Raw genomic sequence first — 24711 nt, forward strand, 5'->3', positions numbered from 1 at the left:
TTAGAAATTTGTAAGACAATGTAACAGATGTTTATATCTATTTTATTATTTGGGTGGGGAGCAGGATCAAACCATTTTATTGAGAGGCTTTGGAAGAGGGCAGAAGGACCGCGAGGTCAATGAAATCAGCGTCCTCAGCGCAGCGGGATGTCCCCAACTTCACAGTCACCGAAAGCCAGGTGTTTATCTTTGAATTTTAAGGTGTTCATACAAATACTTTCAAAAGCACCAAGATCCATGTAGATGAATGAGCAAAGAACTTGAGATAACAAGTTCATTTACTAAAAAGGAATTAAAGGATATGGGGAAATATTTTTCCCTGACAGATAGATAATCAAAGAAGTGAAACTGGAAGGTGGAGTGTTGTACATGGTTTTAATTTTTGAGTTAGTTTCTTCTAATGGTGTAGGTGTTGGTGAAGGTGTCCTGAAGTGTGCTGGCTCATATATTTCTGTTGGCAGTCTAAATTGATTCAACCCTTTTGGAAAGCAAGTCGGCAATTTTTGTGCCTTTAAAATTAACAGGCCCTTTAATCCCATAATTCCATTTGCAGCATCATATATAATAATGGAAATTTTAAAACAGCTTAAGTATTCAACAAGTAAACTGTGCTGTATTTCCCATAGCAAAAGGTGCTCATAGAACGCTATTGTTTATGAAGAGTTTACAATAATTTGAGGAAATCTTTTTGAAGTGAAAAGAGCAAATTACAGAATTACTATACTACATAAACACAACTACATAAACCAAAGAAATGAACTAAAAAGTATGCATAGGAAAAAAGCTGCAAAAGAATACATCAGAAAATGGTAATGGTGGTTGTCTGAGACGTGTTTCTCTGTTTTGTTTTCCTCATTCTTCTGTGGACCACTGTATTTTGAGGAGGTACAGTGCGCAGTCCTAGACCTTAATAGACGCTGCAGTTAGTATTTAAGTAGATGAATTTCTATAATAAGCGTGAGTTACTTTTACATTGAAAGAAATACAAATACAATCCACATCTAAATTAGGAAGTGTGGGAAGCACTCTAGAAAGGAAAGCAACCTGATTAATAATATCTTACACTTAGATTTCTAGAATTCAGAATGTTTTCACAGTTTTATTTTATATGATCCTTTTCTGTTATCATGACTTGCCTAAGTTAGAAATTTCTGTTGACTCTATCCTCTCTGACCTCCCAAATCCAACTGATCACCAAATCTTGGGTATTCTTTCTTAGAAATGTCTCTTGATTCCATCTCCATCTTTTCTCAGTCACTGCCGTGGTTTAGTCCTTTCCTGTGTCACTGAAGTATCCCAACCAGTCAATACACTTTTTTTACTTTTCATGGTGCTGCCAAAATTATCAGTCATGTATGTAACTAGCAGAATTTCATGAATGTGCTGTGTACAATAAATAGGTCTATGGAAGAGAGCAGAGGAGAGATTGGCATGGCTTTTAACAATACAGAAGTCATCTGCTTAAAGCTTAATAATTCCTTATGGTCTGCATTGCTGCTTCTCAAGTTTTGAGTGTGTAAGAATCACTTGGAAAAACTTCTCAAACTGTGAATTATATAGACCCTAAAAAATCTTGATTCAGTGGATCCATGAGCCCGGAAACGTGCCTTTTAACAACCCTTCCTACTCTTCATCCTCATGCATGTGATCCCAGGACAAGACTTTAAAGAACACGGACCTCGGAGTGAAGTGCAGACTCATAATTCTCCTCACAGTTTGGTACCAGCCCACTTTCCTGTACGTGTTTTCTATACTTTCGCCTCACTGAACACCTTACTGAACTGCCTCAAACTGACCTAGGTCTTCCTGGACTCCTGTGTTTGTGCTCCTGCTGTTCCTGCCTCTCGGAGCTCCCCCTTTGGCTGTGGCTCCTCCTCCCAATAACTTGTTGACCTGGCACACTGTCTGTGGCTTCTGTATAATCTGTATGAAGTATTCCTGGACTCACTGTCCTAGGCCGAGTCCATCTCTCCCTCCTCTCTATTTTCATAGCTTCTATTTATTACAGCAAACACATCCTAGGTTTTGCTTGCTTATTTACATATCTGTCTTCCTCAATAGACTATCAGCCTCTTGAAGTCAGGGATGTCGTTTTATATTGGAAGCATAATCCTGGCACATAATAACTGCTTAATAAATGTTTGTGGTGTGATTAACAATACAATAAAGAAGGTAAGGAAGGAGGGGTTAGTCACATTTTTGAGGTCTCTTATTGTTAAGTATTTGCTCACAATACCCAGTTTATAAGTATAGACTTGAGATTCACACCCAAGATACCTACCTTCCTTTCTGGTTTTGGTCTTTTTAGGTAAGGTATACTGTCACAGTAAAATTACACACACACGCACACACACACACACACACACACACTCCTTTTCACGCATTTTCCTTTTCACATATTAGTTGATCTTGTATCATTTTGGAGGGAAAGGTATTTTAATAAACTTTTTCATCATCCTCCCACTTTATAAAATAATACCTATTTCTCCAATCAAGAACCAATTGCTGGATATTAAGCTATTTGTCTCTCAGTTTCACATCCAACCTCCTCTGCTTTGTGATATTTATTTGCATTGTATCTCTTGCAGAAACCAGTTATACTACCTAATGGGGTGTCCACAAAAACTTTTTTAAAATTTAAATTCAACTGATACTTATAGGTAACATCTTATTCTGCAACAGTTAAGACAAAGTCACATGTGTATAAGTACTCAAGTGGGTTTCCATCATATTTTTTTAAAGCTTGATTTCCAAAGTTTAGATGTGTTTTAGCCTTGCTGTAGACTTCAGTCTTTAGGTGTTGATGGAAATTCACCACCAGCTGCAAAGTTCAGATCCAGTGTGCCACAGAATACACGTAGCTATGGCTTAAACCAAATGTTAGCCATGAAATATTTGGTAGCAACTGTTCTTTTATAAGAAACATTTTAGATAATTAGAGTCATCTTGTAATAGCCTGATACCCAGCTGTCAGCTTTTTACTTTTTCTGCCAATATTTCTGGAACTGAAGTGAAGAAAATGGAAATTAGGGTGCCATACTTTGAAATATACTGAGCACTTGAAAAACTGTTACATCTTTTAAAGATATCCAAATTGAGTTCCTTAGTGTCTCAAAAAAATTTTTTTATAAAAAGCAAATAGCTGTAATAATCCTCTTGAATATTAAGCTGAAATATATATTAGTAAATAATAAGAACATTTGAGAAATTGAAGAATTGCCTCCATGATAGCCATTGGGCTTAAAGACTATGAAACTAAATCTTGAGCATTTTAATTTCACTTTTGAAATTTTCTGCTACTGTTTCTTAATTTTATTACCATGTTTCATCGGTATCTCACTATCCTTTTATTCTCCCTTACTTTAGCTTTTGTTGTTAATCATTCTACTTTTAATATATTCGAATCATTTTCTATCACATCCACTTCAGTAATATTCCTGATTCCCCACTGCGTTAGACAATGATAATAGTACCCTAGTTTTCCTTTTAAGTCTTCTCTTACCCTTCCACAACACGTTAAATATACAATTACTTTTATACTGTCAAGTAGTGGTAATTTTACATTCTATTCTGTAGCCATACTTAAATCGTCTTATGTTTTGACTATAGGTAGATTTTAATAATTGAAACTAAAGTATTTACATTAATATGATTACATTGGTATGAATATAAAATGCTTCACTCCATAACCAATTGGAATGCTAGGATTAGATTCCTTTCTCTATATGTTCAATACCATGAACTACACAGAGTATTCTAAGCATTCATGTCACATAGTTCTTTTTTTGATACACTCCACACATTGCTCAAAATTATGCTGTTTGCTTCATATTTTGAGATTGGTTTTATACTTTTTGGGTTGTTTTTCTAAACTTTCCGTTTGCCTTTTTTTCCCTATCATAAAAATAAACGTCATTATGACTCCTCAATTCATTTGTCTGTTGCTTAGAATCTGTTATGTTCTTTTTCCTAACCACTTTTTACTTGGACCACACAGATCTCATCTTCTACTTTGGGGATATTACCTTGGGCTTATAATTGATGTAAAACTTTACCCTAGGATTGCTTTTTTAAAATTTATTTATGTTATTTTGTCAGTGGGTCTGTTCTATCATTTCTAGCATATGACCCCTTTTTCTTTTTTGGCCTCCATCTTGGATTGGCTGGAGTCATAACTCAGGTGTCTTAGAATTGGCTCATGGGAGTAATACCCATGGAAATACCTTTATTTTTTCTTTACACATGATAGTTTGCTGGGTATAGAATTCCTGGTCAAATTAATGTCCAGCAGATTTTAATGACTGCATAGTTTTTCACTCCTATTGCTATTGGTGAGAAGTGTTGCCAGTCAGATAATTGTTCCTTTACATATTACCTATTTTTTCCCCTGTGAAAGCTTTTAGGCTATCTTTATCTTTTATTGTCTAATAGATATTTTTTAACATTTATTCTGCTCAGTGGTCCCTTTTAATCTGAGCATGTAAGTCTCTCCAGCTCAAAAATGTTTTTCTTTTATTTCTTTAATTTCTTTTCTTCCATTTTTCTCATTTCTTCCAGAATAGCAAGTATTTGGTAGTTTTATAAGATGTTTAAATATCTAGTAGGGCTAGATCCTTCTCTCTCCCTGCTTTTTCCCCACTCCTAATTTTTCCTGCTATTTTGAACATTAGAGTCAGCATGATAAAATCTACACACACACACACACACACACACACACACACACATCATATTGGTATTTTGTTGGGATCATGTTAAATGTATAGATTATTTAAGGGAGAATTGACATCTTTATGAATTTGAGTCTTCCAATCCAAGAATGTGATTTTTTTTTTTCATTCCTTCAAGTCTTTTATGTTACTTGGGAGCATTTTTAAGTTTTCTTTGTATATCTTAAAGCAGTAAAAATCCAACTTTTTTTTTCCCTTCCAAGTGGCTAGTCACTTCTACCAGGATCCATTAAACAATCCATCCTATTACCCCCATTTAGAGATATACAAGGGGCAAAAAGGGACATTTCAAAATTATAAAGGAATGAATACAGCAGGAAAATATTAAAATTCTAAATCTGTATGCACTTAACAATAGAGGCACAAAATACCTGAAGCAAAAACTGACAGAACTGAAAGGAGAAATAGACAATTCAACATTTAGAGTTAGACATTTCAGCACTTTTCTCTCAACAATTGATAGAATAAGTAGAGAGAAAAACAGGATATGGAAGACTTGAATAAAGCAATCCACCTACTCAACCTAATTGACATCTACAGAATACCACACCCAACAACACATTGAAAATGCATTTGAAACATTCATCAGGATAAGCCATATTCTAGCCTCCAAACATAAAATGTATTAATAAATGTGAGGGGATTGAAGTTATGCAGTGTGTTCTGCAACCACGAAGGAATTAAATTAAAAATCAATACAAAAGAAGCAATAGAAAGAAATAAGAAAAATCCCCAAATATGTGGAAATTAAATGAATAACCCATGGGTGAAAAAATTCATAGGAAAAATTAGAATAAATTTTAACTGAATTAAAATAAAAATACAACATATCAAAATAGTATGTAGCTAAAGCAGTGCTATGAAGGAAATGCATAGCTTTAAATGCTTATACTAGAAAAGAAGAACGATCTAAAATCAGTCATCTAAGCTACTGCCTTAAGCTAGAAAAGAAAGAGAAAATTAAACCCAAAGTAAACAAGGAAATAATAAAGATCAGAGTAGAAATCAAGAAAATAGAGAAAATAAATGAAAAGCTGATTCTGTAAAAGTTCAGTAAAATTGATAAACTGTTAACTAAAATGATCAAGAAAAAAGAGATGTAAATTAACAGTATTAGGAAATAAAGAATGGATATTATTACAAATAGTGTAGATACTAAAGAAAAGATAATAAAGGAATATTATGAACAACTTGATACCAGCCAATTTGACAACTTAGATGAAATGGACAAATTCCTTAAGTACAAATGACTAAAGAAGAAATATAAAATCAAAATAGACCTATTTAAAAGAAATTCAGATAGCAAAGTAAAAAAAAAAAAATAATTCAGTTATAATTAAAAACCTTCCAACAATAATAACAAAGAATCCAGGCCCCAGTGTCATAGCTGATAATTCTGGCAAACACTGAGGAAGAAAAAATATCAGTCTTACCCAAATTTTCAGAATATAAAGGAGTCGAGAACATCACAACTCATTTTATGAGGCCAGTATTACTCAGATACCAAAGCCAAACAGATATCACAAGAAAAGAAAACGAGCAGTCAATATTTCTCATGAACATAGACACTAAAATCCATAACAATATTAACATATTGAATCTAGCAATATATAAAAAGGATATTACATCACAGCCGTGTGGGATTTATCTCAGCAATGCAAGGCTGGTTTAACTTCCAAAAATCAATTCAGTGTAATACACCATGCTAATAAGATACAGTTGAAAACCTGTGCGATCATTTCAATAGATACAGAAAATGCATTTGATAAAATTCAATACAAACACATAATAAAAAGTTTTAGCAAACTAGAAATTGAAAGCAACTTCTTCAACTTGATAAAGGATGTCTATGAAAAAATAACATCATACTTCACGGTAAATGATTTTACGAATTTCAACTCAATATCAAGAATAAGGAAAGAATGTTTGCTCTCATCACTTTTTTTTAGCTTTATACTGGAGGTCCAAGCCAGTTCAGTTAAACAAGTAGAAGAAATGAAGGGATATACAGAATAGAAAAGAAGTAAAACTTTTATTCACTGGTGACAGGTATGTACAAAGTTCTAAGAAATCTGGGGAAAAAAAAAAAACTAAGAGAACTAATATGTGAATTTAGCTATGATGTAAGATACAAGATAAACAAGAATTAATTATATTTCATATACTAGCAATGAGCAATCCAAAAATGAAATTAAAAAACAAAAACAAAACCACAATAGCATTATATAAACCTGTACACTGAAAATTATATTGCTGACAGAAATTAAAGAAGACCTAAATTAACTGAATGATACACCGTGTTCTTGAGTTGGAAGACTGAATATTGTTAGGATGGCAGCGCTCATGAAATTGATGTATAGAATCAGTGCCATCCCAATCAAAAATGTGTCTTTTTCATAGATACTGAAAAGCTGGTTCTGAAATTTACATGGAAATGTGAAGACATAATAAAGTAAAAAAGAATTTAAATATAAAATCTTGAGTACCAGATTTTTAGACTTTCTATAAAAATTTGCTTAGTTACCATTGCATTTGAGTTTGTCTTCCTACAGGCTTCCGTCCATCTTTGTAACAACTGTCACCTGTGAGATCATTCGTTTGGTTCTTTTCCTTAGATATCTTTACTAGAGCCTTTAGTTTTACTGATTTAATGTTGACTGCTCCCTAGATCTGTTTTACAGCTGTTGGAAGACGTGTCTTTGCTCTCATCCTGGAAATTCCCTCCACCTGCTTCCTGTGTTGAGGACTTGATTCTGTCCCCCATTACCTTCCTTCACCGTTTGCTCCCTCATTCTCAGCAGCATATCCTGTAGTTGCTTCCTAAAAAGGGGTAACTGAAAGGTACATTTTTTGAGATTTTACATACCTGAATTTAACATATTCTACTCCTACAACTATGTGGTATTTTAGATGACTGTAGAATTCTAGGTTGAAAATCATTTTTACTCAGAATTTCAAAGTATTGTTCTAATACCTTCTAAGCTTCCAGTTTTGCTATTTTGTGATCCAATACCATTATGGTTCCTTACCTTTTATTTTTTTTTGGGGGGGGCGGGTTTCTCCTTGGAGATGATTATTATCTTCTCTTCACGCCTGGTGTTCTGAACTTTACCTTGGTGTGAGGCTTTTTTCATTCACTCTGCTGTGTACTCAGCAGGCCCTTGTTCCCTGCAGACTTAGGTCCTTCAACTTTTGGAAATTTTCTTGCCTAACTGTTTTTATGTTTTCTCTGTTTTCATTATTCTTTCTGGAATGCTTATAAGTCAGATATTTTTTACCTTTCCCTCCTCTTACTCATCTTTGTTTTTACTCTGCCTTCTGGAAAATTGTCTTGATTTGAACTTCAAACTGTTACTTTCTTTTCCCTCCAGCTTTTATTCTCTGATTGTTCTTTCTTTATTGGTTTCTCTTCTGGTTAATTATGCAGTATTTTCTCTTTCTTAGAACTTCAATTAGTTTGACATTTTCTTGTCTCCCATCATTCTCTGTTTCTCAGCACTCCTGTTTAGTTTTTTTCCCTGTCTTTAGTATTGAGACTTTCTTCAAATGCATAAAGATCCTTGGCTGTCATTCATATTTAAAAGGCATTAAAACCGCCTTGAAAGATCTGAGTTTGAAGGCAAAGCCCTTGTGTGTTGGTGGGCTGTGCTATAGGTAATCCCTAAGTGTCATGATCTTTCTCTAGGTTAGTCAGTTTTGGGTTCTTTTCTGGAGAAAATCTACCATCTCCTGTGTGAGGCTTCTTATGATCTAAAGCTATACCGAAGAAAGGGGCATTGGGTTTCATTAGATTTTCACAGAATCCTCTGGTTTTAGTCACAACTTGTGTCTAAGTCCAAAATCTCTTGGGTTTAGTTTTCCAGAAACTATGCCTTCCGGTTTCTGAAGGATTAGGAAGTCATTCACTATACTAAGTGGAGTTAGAGACCTGGAATTCTAATAGTTTCCAGGTATCTCCTAGTCCGGAACCTTTCTGAGGTTCCGTGAGAGTTGGCTTGCTTCTTTCCATAAGCACTTAAATTTAGTATTCCTCACCTCATTTATTCTTTTTTTTACCTGTCTTTATATATTACGGTTTAGGGTTGCAGTTTTTAGCTTCATCAAAGTAGGTGTTTGTTTCTCTTATTCTCCATATTTAGAAGCGATTGAGGACGCAAAGGTCTATACTCTGACATTTTGAAATCAGGAGATTTCAAATTTTACATAAACACACTGTTCTACAGCTCTTGCCCCACCTCCTTACTGTATCTATGGTGATCTGCATCACGTACAAATCTACACCATTCATTCTAACAGCGGTTTGTATTGCATAGTGTTTTACTATAATTTATGTAATCATTCCCCTATTAATGAATATTTTAGTTTCAATTTTTTGCTTTCATGAACATTACTGCAATGCGTATTAACCTACTTTTTGGTGAATTTTTACAAATGTATCCATATAATAAATTCCTAATGGTGGGATTGCCTAGTCTAAGAATATGTACATTTTAAATTTTGAATCATATTGTCGGATTGTCTTCTGGCAAGTTTACATTCCCACCAACAATCTGAAAGTGCAATCTCTGCAATAATGGATTACATCAAGCTTAATTTTTTTCCAATCTGATAAGTTAAAAAAAAAAAATGGGAACGTATCATTGTTTTTATTTGCATTTTTAAGTTATTATTATCTTAAGTTTATCCATTTAATTTTTTTTCTGCATGCTGTGTATTGGTAATGTTTTCTTTTTCATCTTATTGGATTGTCTGAGCTATTTGTAAATTAGTAAAAAAAAAAAAAAAATTAGCCCTTTGTCATCTGTGTTGCAAATATATCTTCCCAGTTTGCCAATGGTCTTTTAATTTGGTTTATGGTACTTTTGCCAAACCCAAATCTTTGACTTTTACTTAGTCATATTTATCCATCTTTTTTGTATGGCTTCTCAGTATTACAGCATTAATTTATAAATAAATCATAAGTTTTCCTTTATATGAATAATAACCAATTATATAATGGAAGAAGGAAAAACCTATTCACAAAATTAACAAAAAGATCACTTATATAGAAATAAACTTAATAAGCCATAATAAGAAATAAACTTATATGAAGAAATTTTTTAAAACTCTACTGAGAAGACAAAGATTTCTTGTCCAGGACACAGAAAGCGCTGATCATAAACGATGTTGGATAAATAGGACTTTATCAAAATTAAAAATTTTTCTTCATCAAAAAATAACATTAGAAAAATGAATAAACATGCCACAGAATGGGGGAAAAATTTTAAGTACTTTTAAGTGACAAAAAACTTATATCCACACTATATATAGAACCTCTGAAATCAACATTTAAAAAAATCAACTACCTAATATAAAAATGGGTAAAAGATTCAGTCGTTTTCACAGAAGATATACAAATGACCAGTGAGCACATGAAAAGATTTTCAACATCATTAGTCATCAATAAATACAAATTAAAACACTAGAGATACTACTATATACCAACTAGAGTAGCTAAAATTAAAAAATTAAAAAAAAAACTGATACCACTACTGTATTTCCCCGAAAATAAGACCTATCCAGACCATCAGCTCTAATGCGTCTTTTGGAGCAAAAATTAATATAAGATCCGGTATTTATATTTTATTATATTATGTTATGTTATAGTATACCCGGTCTTACAGTAAAATAAGACTGGGTCTTATATTAATTTTTGTTCCAAAAGACACATTAGAGCTCATGGTCCGGCTAGGTCTTATTTTCAGGGAAACACAGTAAATAGTTATTAGGATGTAGAACAACTGGAGCTCTCATTTATTGCTGGTGGAAATGTAAAATGGTCAGCCACTGTGGAGAACTGGTAGACAGTTTCTTATGAAGTAAAACATAACATTTTCCTTATGTGTCAGGAGGTTAGCAGGACCACCCCCAGGTTTGATGATTTGCTAGGCGGACTCACAGGACTCAGTGTGTAATAGTACTCATGGCTATGATTTATTACAGAGAAAGGAAACAAAGCCCAGTCAACAAAGGCAAAAGGTGCATGGGAAAAATCCAGGGAGACTAAGGTGCAAGTTACCAAGGATCCTCTCCTAGTGGAGTCACACAAGATACACAATTCCTCCAGCAAGGAACTGAGACGTGTGAAATGTAGCCAACCAGGAATGTTTGTTAGATTCAGTGCACAACTATTTTAATTAGAGGCTGATCCCTCTGCCCAGCACATACTCAAATTGCAGAAGTTTCCAAATTCCAGAAAGCACGTATTCAACATAAACCATATTGTTTTCATAGACAGTTTAGGCACAGTGAGCTACTCTTATCAGTTAAGGGGGTAGGAATCCTCTCAAAATCCAAGATCCAAGTTCCCAGACACAACCAAGAGACAATTTTACAACCACAGTGTTTTAAGAGTAAGCGAGTCTGCACACTGTATAACCCAGCATCTCATTCCTATTTACCAAAAGAAATAACAGTATATGTCTACGTAAACAAACAAAAACTGATGTAAGAATGTTCATAGTGAAAAGTGGAAACAGTCATATATTGGAGAAGAAACAAGTTGTAAGTATATTTTGGACTGCTATTGGTGATTAAAAAGAACCATTACTGATATATTAACAGCCTGGATAAATCTCAGAAACAATATGTTAAGCAAAAGAAGCCAAATACAAAGGAGTATACATACACTGATTTGATTTGTATGAATTCAAGAACCATCAAAAGTCATGTGTAATTACAGACATCAAAATGTGATTATCTGGGGGTAGAGAGAGATTAAATGGAAAAGAGCATAAGAGAATGTTCTGGGGTAATAGAAATTTTCTATATCTTGTTTTGTGTGGTGGTTACATGGATGTAAAAAGTTATCAGAAAGTCATCAAACAACATGTAAGATATGTGCAGTTCATGTTACGTTAATTATTGTTCAATTAAAAAAATACTGAGGAACACTGAAAAATAGATTTAAATAAGTGGAAATACATACTTGGATAGGAATAATATCTTGTAAAAATCTCACTTTCTAAATTCAAATCAAAGTGGTCTCAATCAAAAACCAACAAGTTTTGCTTTGATCTTTGTTTTTTAATTTATCAAAATGGTTCTGAATTTCATCTGGAATTATAAGTCCAGTTTTAATGAGACTGAAACGACTGTAGGGAAGGCATTTGGGCTGTATTTAAAGGGTAAGTATGACTAAAAATGGCAACTGATGGGAATAGAGGGATAAGAAACATCGTAGACCCTATTTACGAAGGCAGAGAAGATTGATCCAGTAAGATTAGAATTTGGAAGTGGGGAGAAGAGTGAGAGTGGAGCCTGGTTTTTGGAAAGACTTTGGGTTTGAGCTGTACGTAATCTGTTGATACTAGAGAATCAGCATATTGTTTTTATTGAGTAGCAGTGTGTTAGGTATGTTCTGGTGATACGGTGGTTAATGAATTTGGGAGGGGAGAAACTGAATAATGTGTGCTTTTGGGGCTTTTAGCCTTAGTTCATATTGCCCACTTCACCCTGTGCCCTTCTCCTCATTCTGTACCTGTCAGAAATCCTTTTTCATTCCCTAAGTGTCTCTCTCTTAAACACACACACATTTTCTCCTATAATTACTAGATTCTGCCTTGTAGATTGTAAGTTAATAAAGGTTGGAACTCTGTCCTTTTCACCTTCACTTACAAACAATCCCTTTACTTTAATTGTCAGTGTCTTATAGATAGCAATTGCTTAATGAATGTTTGTAGAATTAGAGATAGGTTAGTGTTCCGTATGAGAACTCTTTAGGGTCTAAAAGTGATAGAGAAGATAGCCAAAAAAAAAAAAAAAAAGTGATGAATTTGAGGGCAATTTAATAGGTGGAAGTGACATCATGCAAGAGGAGTTGAGAAGTCCAAAGGTTCTAACCTTGGAGACTGAGAGAGCGGTGATGTCATGAAAAATGCCCACATTTGAGTAATAAACAGTATAAGAGATACCAACAGAAGAATCAATGAAAGGAGGGCAGAAAACTATAGAAAGATCATCTTAACTTTTTTATTGGGAAATGTGGGGGGTTGGGGGGGGCTTTAATTAAATCATGGCATCAATAGTTCTTACCTTTGTAACTTCTACCTTTTAATAATGAAGATATTTAAAGGTGAGATGTAAAATGTGCACCTGAGAACTTTTTAACATTTAACATTAAGGAAATAAATATCCACTCTTATAACGTTCTCTATGTATATTGCAGTGACTTTGTGATAGATGCTTAGATAGTGAAGGAGAAGGTGTGTGTGTGTGTGTGTGTGTGTGTGTGTTATCCTGGGAAAATGACATCCTGACAGGACAGAAAAACAAAAGAACGGGACTGAAAATGGCTAGACTAAAGGTTGTTTTTCTGTCACCACACATCAGATCTGGAGAGGAGTAAAAGACAGATGGACACTTCAGCTAGTTTTGGAGTGTTCGAATAGAGAAAAACATTCTGTTCCCTTTTATTTAGAAAAGGAATTTTTAGTTTCAATTACTGGTTTTAGTAATAAGTTTCATATTCTGACCAAAGAAACATTATTTTCTTTTTTACCCTGGGGATAATGACTCATCCTTTTCTCAGAATTTTGCTTTTGTGGAAACTAAAGTGCGGTCATAAATACAGCACTATTATTTGTGTCTTAGTGCTAGTGATACTATTGTGAGTAGACTACTGATGGGTAAGAACACTGGTTTGTAAAGACAATTTTAACAAAGGGACCAAGCACAGGTTTTAATTAGCCGATTCCTAGAGATGTGAAAGTAGATTTTTTTCCAACTAATAAGCTAATTGTGATTTTGTTAGTTATGCTCTAAAAACAACCCATACTTTCATCTTTTTAAAAAAGATACTTCCTTTTGAGGGCTTTGTGACAGAGGGTAAATTTCTGACTTCCAATATTGACAGTGGAGATTCTTTAAATAATTTTTTCTGCATTTTCTTTTCTTATGCCCTTCAAAATTGGTATGAGACTATCAAATTATAACCACATAGACCGTAAAGCAACTATCAAATAATAGAGATGATTAGTGTTGACTAGATGAAATTAAAAGCTTATGTTCCAGTTTTAGTTTAACCTTAATCTTGCAATTTAAGAACTAGAACTTTGAGTGTGCATACTAGATGTTATGATGCTGAGTTTTCATCACATCAGGACTCTCCATCACGTATCCATCACTGTAACAACCATTATTGGGCACACACAAGCCCCGACAGCAGCTGTGTCCTACCTGGGGGCCTTCCCTCCTCTCTCTGATCTTTGCAATCATTCCCTTTCTTGAGGTACTACTTCCCAGGCAAGGTCTAGCATTTTAGTTAAGTTCCCCTTTTCAAACTTTCTTTTATCACCCTTGGGCCTTTATTTTAATTTCACCAAAATTAGCTAATGAATCATAATGTATGAAGCAGTTGTTGGGATAATAGTTTAATGACTTATGTTAAATAACCAGTTTAAAATGTTTTAGAAGTTTATCCATTTTTAAGCAAGTACTTTAACTTACTGTATTAGTATAAGGTAATTTATTGTTTAACTGTAGGCCTTATGTGGTCAACGGATGACTTATTGTGTACTTACTGATCACTTCTATTGCTGTTTTTACTCTTACACGTGTTTCAATTTGTCATTCTCATTTTTCTCAATTTAGGGTATAGTAACTCTAATTTCCCAGATTCTTGGTGCATTGTACAATATGAAGTATAAGTGAACACTAAATGTTTGAAAGAGCAAAGTAAAGATCATCTAGTAATGTTTCTCTACCATCGTTAAATGGATTCTGTAGTACCTTGCCCATATTGCATTGGCTTGAAAAGATTGATTTTTTTTTTTTTAAATCTGTGATTACGTGACTGCATGTTGTTGCTGTAATTTTAGGACTATTTCTCTCCACATCTTGGCTAGATGACACTTGTATTGAAATTAAGCTACCCTCTCTCTGATTGCACTTCTGGGAGTTCTGTGTTTCTTTGCTTGCCAAACGGCTGTAATGCATTACTTCAAATTTTGCTTTAGTGAAACAGCTCTGTTACCAGAGAGCAAATACTGAAAGATGATAAATCACTATTAGAGTTGGTCAGTTATTGCTTGCCATGGGGTTTTTCACCATTACTGGTATAATACTAAAGTATTCTCTTATTGCCAGAAAATGGAGCAGATGGCAAACAATTACATCAGAATATAATGTCATCTTTTGGTCTTTCTCGTTGAAAAAGTGGTTCTAAATCAAGTTACTACTGTATTTTATGTCTTTCATCCAGTGTTGTAGCATCCTTCTTGAAATGTATTGTTACCTATGTATATACTTGGGTAATATTCACTGAACAAATAATATAACATCTTACATTCATTAGAGTATAGTTTGAAGAAAAGGGAACAAATTTGCAAGTAGCTCTTTATGGGTTTATCTGCTTAAGTAAAACTGGGGAATATTTGTTTTGGCCAATAAATTTGGCATGTGAGATGAGCAGATTAAGAATAGACATTATATGATCAGTTTAATTGAAATTTGGTGAAATAAAATTTCAGTGCCCTATACGTTCTATGCTTTGTATCCATTTGTAAGAATGCCAGTAATATATCAATAGGTATGATATAAGAGGAAACACTACTTGAAGAGATTACAATACTGGCCTCTAAGAAAAGAAACCAGGTCAAGGACAAAGGTTGAGATTGTGATTTGGGGACAAAAGGATCATAGCAAGGTAGATAAATAACTAGACAAAAATGTCAAGGACTTAAGTACTGATGTGATAACCAAGGATACTCAGTACATCTCAAGCCAGACTTTTCAGTTTAGTCTAATCTTGGTTGTATAATACTTTGTAAACTAAAATATGTTTTCATGACACGGTATTCCACTGATACTTAATTATGTAACGCAGCCGTTAAGGAATATGCCTTGGGATGAAGGAAGCTAAAAGCAAGGTCCTCCTAGTATTTTTGGTAAAAATTCATTGGCTAGTACCTGTTTGCACAGAACATACTACTAAAGTTGGAATGACGACAAAAGACGAGCATGACTCCTGTGCGAGGTTAAAGCACACATTCAAGAAGTACTCCATATTTTTAAGCTATTGTTTTAATTTCATTCATTTATCAGCAGGCTGCTTTCCTGCCTCAAGCAAATTGGTGGAGTCCGTTTACTTCATCTGGCCTGTCAGCATCGGCAGCATCACCACCCTGATCACTGCGGCACAATCCAGACCTTGTCATTCAATTTTGAAAAGATTGGTGCCGCAATAGCCATCAGGAATGAGAATACCTGCTTTGTTCATGGCTTGTGCAGAGCAGTGTGTAATCACAGGCACAGACACCGTAGCTGCCGTGTTATGACACTTGGCCTCAAGAAATAGGGAAATCTGTTGGAGATAGGAGACCGTGATGGAGTTTTAGGATTGGTCTCTGATTCTCCCAAATCAATTTGGCCTTCTGGCAGACAGTACAAATCTGTTAAGTTTAGAATGCTGAGTTGGTCAAAAATGAAAATAATACTCCAAAGCCACAAGACTGTCTATGAAATATACCTGGATGTGATTAGGTGAGTGTATTGTGTCTGCTAGCACCCCCAAAGTTGCTAGCACCCCCAAAGTTGCTAGCTCCATCTTGATTGGATGGGACTAGACTGAATTGAATATTTATTAATTTGGAATTTGTTGTTGTTGTTTTCTTTTTTTCTCTATGGACACAAACTACCTGTTCTGTGCAAAGAAATAAAGCAACGGTTTCTACTGAGAAACTTGGAGCTGATGCAAATTTTGCTTTGTTTATAAGGGCATTCTAGGGTTGGCATGTGAGACTCATCCTTTTGTTGTCAAAAAAGACCATAAAATTAATCAGTGGTGTGCAGACAAGTTTTAATGCATCTGGACACTAAAGGGGTACCAGAAGGAATAGTACTTGACTAGAAGTCCCAATAATGACTAAATTATTTTCCTCCCATGACAAGGAAATAAGGTAGCTGTTCGTTTTTGATGAAGAGAGAAAAAGACAAAGGGGAACAGTATGAAGCTAGTATTTTCCAAAACTCCATCTACACCCATCCATAGTAGTAGGAAGACTGGAAAGACTATTGAGGTATTTAAAACCAGGAAAAGGCTTATGAAGGCATTGCCCTATACCAGAAAGAAATAGAGCGGGAAAGCCAGCTGATATACTGCAGGGAGAGTTCTCTTTCCTGAGGGTTTATGGAAACATCTTGCGGTCAGCTGGAAGACATGTTGCTACCTAGTGTTACCTTTCTGTAGATGTTCTTAATTTAATGACAATGTTTAATCTAGATATTCTTAAACTCTTTTATGAATGTATCCAGGTGAGTCCTGAATAATGTAGTCTTTTTGTCTCTTCTTTCTCCTTAGATCACCAGCATCCAGGAAGTAACTATTTTCCACATCAGCCAAGTCCAGATTGGTGGTAGTTAGCTTCATTAGGGCAAGAAGAGTGAGGCTGTTTAGATGAAGCCCTAGGCTTTTGAACCAAAAAGAGGGGACAGTTAGTTTTAATACTGACTTTAAGCAGAAAAGTATATCCCTTTTATACTTTTTTTTTTTTTAAAGTGAACTCCTCAATCAAGAAAGGAACAATATGTGGTTGGCATCATTTGCCTAATTCCGAGTAATAAATGGATTTTATTCCTGGAGTATATGGGACATGATTGTAAAGGGGAAATTACAAAGGACTGTGTGCCGCATTTTTTTGGTTATCATCAGTAATAAGTTTGGTTATAAACTTTTACTTGTAAAAGGTTAAGCTTTCAGGACCTTTTCTCTTTATGTTCCATGGAGCTAAAATTTCAGCTTAGCAGGAAATTGGATTAACATTTCAAGAACCCCTTCATATTTTGCATTTCCTTTATAGTATAATAGGTTGTCTTCCTTGCTGGGCTGGTCTCTCGAGTGATTTCATTGGTTAAATTTTCATGGGGGCAGTTAGGTGCATAATTAGGCTTCTCTTTTCACTGTCTTGTTGAAGTATATACTCTTGGCCGTTAAATGTAGATACAGCTGCCAAACTTAAATACCATAGGGTTGTTTCTCTGTTTGTATAAGAGATATTACTTTGTAACCATTTTACAAAGAAAGTATCATTTTTCTCACTTAAAAAAAATATCCTCCACACTATATCAAATTTCCTTTAAGTATTGCTTCAGTGAACTCTAAATAGTATCTTAGTAAATGTAGAACATGAGCTGTGTCATTGATTTTTAGCCCAAAAGTATCATCAGTGCATATTTCCAATCAATCCAGATATGATTAAAAGGCATTATTTTTTAACATAAAGAGAAAATCAGTGATATATGGTCTATTTCATTCTTCTTTATTTTTCATTTTTCTTCACTGGTCATGTTTCTTCAGTCCAAGAGCTAAACATTTGTTACCACAGCTTTGTGTTTTATTTTTATTACTCATTGCAATTTCCCCTTTTTCTTTAAATATGAAAACCAATATAATCTCATGTATAAACCTAAAGAAGTAGATTTTACAAATTACATATAGCACAATTCTAAAATAAGAATTTTTGTGCATATTTCCATCTGCTTTTTCCGTATGTTTCTTGTTGATTTGTATTGTTTTCTCTTATGTTTTCTCATTATTAAAGATGCTGAGAGTGAACAAACTGAGCTAAAGAGATACAGGCGTCACCCTTTAGGAACTGTGGGGTTAAGTAAGAATACAGAGACATATATAAAGATGAAGACAGAGATCTGTACAGATATCAACTACATGAATGAAATAGTCTGCATCAAAAGATATATATGTATAAATATTTTTAAAATAATTTAAAAAATAATATCTACCATCTACTTACAACAAGCCTGAAACAATAAAGTTCTGGCCCCTTTCTGAACACATGGCTCTGCATTGATCCAGTAGATATAAGAGAAAGGGAACCTTTATTGAATTTCCATGTCCCAAGCACATGCGAAGGACTCTACATGTATTATCTCATTTAATTCTTACAACATCCCTGTGAGATAGTAACTATTTTTATTTACCTTGTGTAAATAAAGAAATTCCCCAAAACTTCCCCTCCTGAGGAAGTCTTAAGCATTTCAGAGTTGTCCCTAAGAGTCAGTAGACCTAAGGATGGTGGAGCAGTGATCTGAACCAAAGCGAAGACATTTTGGTCAGAACATTTCTGTTCTACGCTTAGAACTAGACTAGGTTCGTATATGTTGTTCCCTTTGCTACCAAATAATAATACACAGTTGAAAAAAACGTAGAGGTTTCCAAAACATTTTCAGGTCCCTTGGTTATTCATTTGCTACAGGTGTTAAGAAGTTAAAGCTCAAGTCACTGGTTTGATTCCCTTTATGGAATGTTTGGCTTTGTCCTTTCCTTTGGGCAGAAGGAGCCACCACCTTAATCATGGCCACCTGGCATTACAGTGCATGCCACCAGTCACAGGCGAGCTGGGTAATAAAGAGAAATCAAACCACTGGAGCACAAGTATTCCACTCCTAGAAAAACAGGACAAAATATTAATGTATTGTTTCATTGGAAGTATTAGTCATTCTTTTAGTTCTGTTTTTGAAAATCATAATTCACCAAATACTGCCATGTTGATCTGAAAAAGTAAATGGGGTTCCTAGAGTTACCTGATTTACAATTTACTTCTGACTGCCTGCTGTTTGTTTTATTTGAAGCTATGATAATCTACCTTGACTCCCTCACAAAGATGAGAAAAGATATATTTCCTGGAAACTATGTCACTCTGGAATCGTTGTCCTATTAAATTGTATGTTATTATGAAATAGCTCATATTTTCTACATTGTTTACATGAACTTTCCTCATAATCCTATCCCTCATCTCTATCTATTAATATTTTCTTTTGAGCTTAAATTTTAAGAAATTGTAACATCCTATCACACATTAAAATTTGAACTTTTAAAGTTCAAATTGGGAAAATTAGTGACTAATATTTTGAGATTTGGTATGGTTTCTTTTTCTGTTTTTTGTTTTTTTCTGTTATGGGTTTTTTATGTATCTATGTATAATACAGAATTTAAATTTATAATTAATTTAATCTAAGATCAGTATTTATTAACCTACATTTCCTTACTGGCTCTTACATTTGTTTACCATATTTGATTCTGTTACTCACACTGGATTCTTTTAACCCACCTTAATAAATCCTTGTTCACATTTGCTGATAATCAAAAGTCTACACCGGTGTAGATATTACTGACCTTCTCCTTAATTATTTGTTATTATTTTTGAAAATCCATTTGCACAGACCCTTTCTAACGATCTGATGTTAGGGAACCTTTGTCTTAAATAATGCATTAAATCTCTAAAGTGTATTTTCATTACACCTTTCATAACACTATGAACTTAATAGTGAAAATGAATTGCATCACCTACTAAAGGAATTTGAGTTTTCTACATACTGATCATAAGAACTTGATTTTCTACCCTGAAGTTGTTAAGGTCTCTCTGAATCACTAAAAGGGTGAATTAAAACTGTTCTCTCATGGTCAGCTTGTAAAGGTCAGTGGACAGCAGATTGAAAGAAATGGATAATATGCATCCTTCCAGAGTTAGTGTATATTACAGCTGTCCCTTTGGACTCACTCCAGCAACAGCTCAGTGACTCTTAGAAGAGAATTTCAGAGGCCCTAACTGGGGCCCAGGACAATTACACTGAAAAACACTTGTTTCCCATGCATATCCACTGCAGTGAAATTTGGTTAAAATCATGCTTCTTATCCCTCATATCCAATTATTCTCTCAATGCTTTTGATTATCCTTTAAGGCTATCTTCAGCCATCTCTTTCTTGCTATTAGGTACCATTGCTACTTCTCTTTGTTCAGGCCCCTATTACATTTTCCCTGAGATAATTTCAACAATTTTGTTTCCCTGCTTATTTTTCAATGCTCTAGGACTGTAGTCACCCAAAACAAAACCCTATGCTGGAAAAGTTCAAGTCTAGCAGGAAGTCAAACATAGATGTAGATAATTTTAATAAGAATGTGTTAAAGTGTAATCATAGGACTACATTTAAGAGGCTGGGTAACATTAAAAGGGGGAGTAATTAACTCTGGAAATAGTTAAAGTAACTTTTAAGGAGAATAATCAGACCGTAGAATTATTAATCCAGATTTTAATAGCAAGTGTAGAGGGAAGTTTCTGTTTTCTTATTCTAAATCAAACTAAATTAAAGATTTATTGGTAATTAAAAAAAAAGGAAAACTTATTTTCTAGTTAATGAGCAAATAAAGAGATATAACTGAGTTAGCCACAAAACTACATGTAATGTTTTTGAGTTGACGTGTCTGAAAATGAGGGTGGAAAATATGTTGTTAACATGTATCTAAATATATATATTTATAAATGTATCAGTTAAATCTGATGACGTCTGTTACATGTATCAGTAAGATACGAGGTAAATATTTGTAAAACCTTTCGTCATTCAACAAACATTTATGCAGCTTTTCTATTTATGGAACGTGGATATCTAGAAAATACAAGATGCTTATTTTAGCAAATTGTGGCTGTTTGAGATGATTAAGCTGCCAATAGTCAATATAGATATCCCCTAAATTTGCAAGTATACACTTCAATATTGCTTTGTTATTTTTAATGATTTTCTGATGCAAATATTGATATTTTAAAAATAAATAACTGTTTTAAACATAATACACTTCTGAAACTGAAACCTGAATTTAAAATAGCTAAAATATACTGTATGTATATTTTAAAGTAATCAAGTCAGCAAAAGTCTCTGCAGTCTTAGGCTGTTTTTATACAGATACAATTCACAGTCAAATGATAGTTTTCTGTACCCTCCCTTGGTGATACTGACTCTAGAGTATTGTTTTAGATTTTGTTGTCACATTTAAGATGAATATTAGCGAAAGAACACACCCAATGATGTCAAAGAAATGGTGCTAAACTATCTCGATAATTCTGTTGAAAGAAATTGGGGCTAAAAAGGCCTAGGGAAAATTCTAACACCTGTCAAGCATGTGGAAAGACAAGAGAAGGCAGACAGAACTGATGGCACAAAGAAGCTGAGGAATAACAAGCTGTAGGGATAGCTTTGGAAGTACTCCACAAAAATTTTTGTATCAGGTAGGGAGCTCCCAACAGTGAAAATATCCAATTAAGTGACTTCTGAGAAACTTTCTTATTTTAAGATTTTTAACTTCACTGGCTTAAAATCGATGCTTCCCCTCACCTCCCCTCCCCCCCAAGGACTTAAATTGAAAGTGTAGGACTGTAGTTGCAAAGGCAGGCTTGGGGATTCCTTATCCAATGTTCATTTAGAAAATTCTCCAGTTTGTATCATGGAATTCTGATACCTTATCAGAGGTTAGCAAATGTTTTCTGTAACAGGCCAGATAGTAAATATTTTAGGCTTTCCAGGCCACATGGTGTCTATGTCTCACCTGCTCAGCTCAGCTGTTACAGTGCGAAAGCATCACTGACAATATGTAAACACAGTTTAATGGCTGTGTTCCAATCAAACTTTTATTTTCAAAAGCAGGTAGTGAGCTGGATTTGCCCCATGGGCCACAGTATGACAACTGTTGTCTGAAATGATGAAATCTGGAAGAACTAGTCTAAGGGAAGAAAGGCTTTCAATTTAGGAGTTAAAGAACAGATTGCCAAAATGGCATTGTCTTCTTGCACTGAAGAGTGCACGTCAGATGTTCAACATACTGAATTGTCCAATGAATTAAGAATTAAGAAACCTTCCACTCTAAAAGTCAAATGACCATGGAGAGTCTGAGACTATTTTCTACTGTTCGTCTCTGCTCTTATTTTGTCCTTAGAGGTGTTTTTCCTCCTGCTGAGTGATACCGTCTCCTCTCCCTGGACTGTAATGCATACCCATCTTTTACGAAGAAACAAATGCAGGCTCAGGCCTTCTAAGGACTGAAAGACTTTCAGTGCCTCCTGCCCAAACGGTAATTTTTAACAGTAATTTTAGTATCAGAACAAGGAAGTAAACAGAGACTTTCTCTAATCATTAAGGTATTTGTATATTTTGTGCTTCTAATCTCATACAAGAGGGGTTCTCACGTCGTCATTTGGTCTGTTGGTCTTTTGTTTGCAAAATGGTGGTCAAGTGTTGATGCTGACTAGACATGAAAAATAGAAGCCGAGGCTGCTACTGTGTTTCCCCGAAAATAAAACCAGGTCTTCTATTAATTGTTGCTCCAAAAGACGCATTAGGGCTTACATGCAGGGCTTACGTAGCAATCTGAAAAATCATGCTAAGGCTTATTTTCCAGTTAGGTCTTATTTTCGGGGAAACATGGTATCATCAGGCAGGCTGGCCACAGCTAAGAATGACCATTGGCTGCTAGAAAACAAAGGGATGGGAGCATTTTTAAAAAGCACCATCGCCAATCTGGGGTCGTTCGTTTCAGGGCCAAAGATACCCTCAGACTCTTCAATAGCACTGAAGAGCTTTGCCATATTGTGTTTTAGTATAGCACAGTAATTGGTTTTACAATGAGGACTGTAAACTCCTTAAGAAGTGTAAATTGTGAATTATACATACTCTTTTAAGAAAACAGGATTGCCCCATTGAAATAGTTTATCAGCAGATACATACAAATTTAGGATAAGCAAAACCAATTTATTTCCTAAGAGTTCCGAATAATTATGATTTGTCAGTATGTGAAAAATTCTGGCATTCTGAACTCAAAAGCCCAATAGAGTAGTTCCTTGACTCTTAAAGTGTTTTATTTTTAGCAGATAGATTTTTTTGTGATATCAAATCTCCAAACTGCAGATTTGTATTTTAAATATTTTATAATGATTTCTATTTTTCAAATAAGTTATTTTCCTTTGTAAATATATTTTGCACTTAAGTTTGGATAATTCCACCTTCTTTATCAACTTTTAATTTTCTATAGTGTAAAGGCCCTTTTACTTAAAATGTTATATACTCTGATTTATTAACTTAAGGGGTTTTTCTCCAAATTCAGGGAATTGAGAAGATACCAGTTTTTATACCTTGGTTTAATGTTTATTTGATTATGTCCTATATTTGAAAAGCAAAGTTTTAAAGAAATCTGAGTTAAAAAATCATGAAAATGTGTCATGTCATTGTTTTGCTCAAAATTCTTTAGAGACTCCCTTTTGCTTATTATAGTGTACTACGTAAAATTGAAATTTAACATGGAGTCTGGCCACCCTTGTGGTCCCTGCCTACCTCTCACCTGTCTTTCCTTGTCACCCACCCTGCCTATTCCCATGCAGGTCAAACTCAAGAAATAAAAATAAAAACAACGTGTGTTGCTGGGAACAGGCTGCGTTCTTTCATGGTCTGTGACTTGGCACACCTACGCTTGTGGCAATCTAAAACGTGCTCATCTAGCTCTCCGTGATCCAGCCACCCCTTCTCCCTACTAATCTATGATATTCTACTTAAATTTTACCCCTCTGATGCCTTCCCTAACCTCGTGAGGCAGTTGGAGATTTCTTGTGACTTTTCCAAAGTTCATATTTTGTCTTATAACAGTTTTCCATTGTTAAAGTTGTTCTTGTGTCTTGTCTTTCCCCAATAACCTGTGAGTCCCTCAGCAACCAAAGGGAAAGCGTCTTGTTTACATTTGTTTTCATGGCATATTTAGCCTAGCGCCTAGCACAAGCAGATATTTCGCCAAAAAGAGGAGTGGGGGAAGGAAATGCAAGCGATTCCTCTCTCCTAAGCTAGATAGCAGTGCCATTTAAATAGGAATAGCAGGAGTCTAGGGAACTAGAAGCAGCTACAAAAATACCAGCATCGGAGCCATTCACTACTAATCCAACCTTGTCTGGGAGCCTTGTATTACCTCCCAGTGCTACCTTCAAGTTCCAGCTCTTGGAAGTTGGCACTGCTTTATAAAGCTCCTTGTTTATTTGCCTCCCTCAGTAAAAGAACCCAACCCCCCTTTTCCATCTCTGTCTGGTGCTAGTCCTGGATAATTCATAATAGCTTGAAAAGATAATGTGGGTATACTTTACAGGTTTAATAGGAATAATAATGTTTCACATTTAGTGAGTG

At 34.6% G+C, this 24711-nt stretch overlaps 1 protein-coding gene across 2 annotated transcripts in view; it reads left to right on the forward strand.

Moving 5' to 3' along the window:
• PIK3CA (phosphatidylinositol-4,5-bisphosphate 3-kinase catalytic subunit alpha) overlaps positions 1-24711 on the forward strand; it is a 73712-nt gene that overhangs the window by 13582 nt on the left and 35419 nt on the right. The window contains exon 1 of one of the 2 annotated variants that reach the window (XM_019752006.2): positions 22505-22621. The exons of the other annotated variant lie outside the window; for it this stretch is intronic. The gene's annotated coding sequence lies outside the window, so the exon portion shown is untranslated. Of the gene's footprint in view, positions 1-22504; positions 22622-24711 lie in introns of those variants that run through there. 2 annotated transcript variants of the gene reach the window in all.

Source organism: Rhinolophus sinicus, linkage group LG01 (assembly GCF_036562045.2).
Source record: "Rhinolophus sinicus isolate RSC01 linkage group LG01, ASM3656204v1, whole genome shotgun sequence".
Lineage (NCBI taxonomy): Eukaryota > Metazoa > Chordata > Mammalia > Chiroptera > Rhinolophidae > Rhinolophus > Rhinolophus sinicus.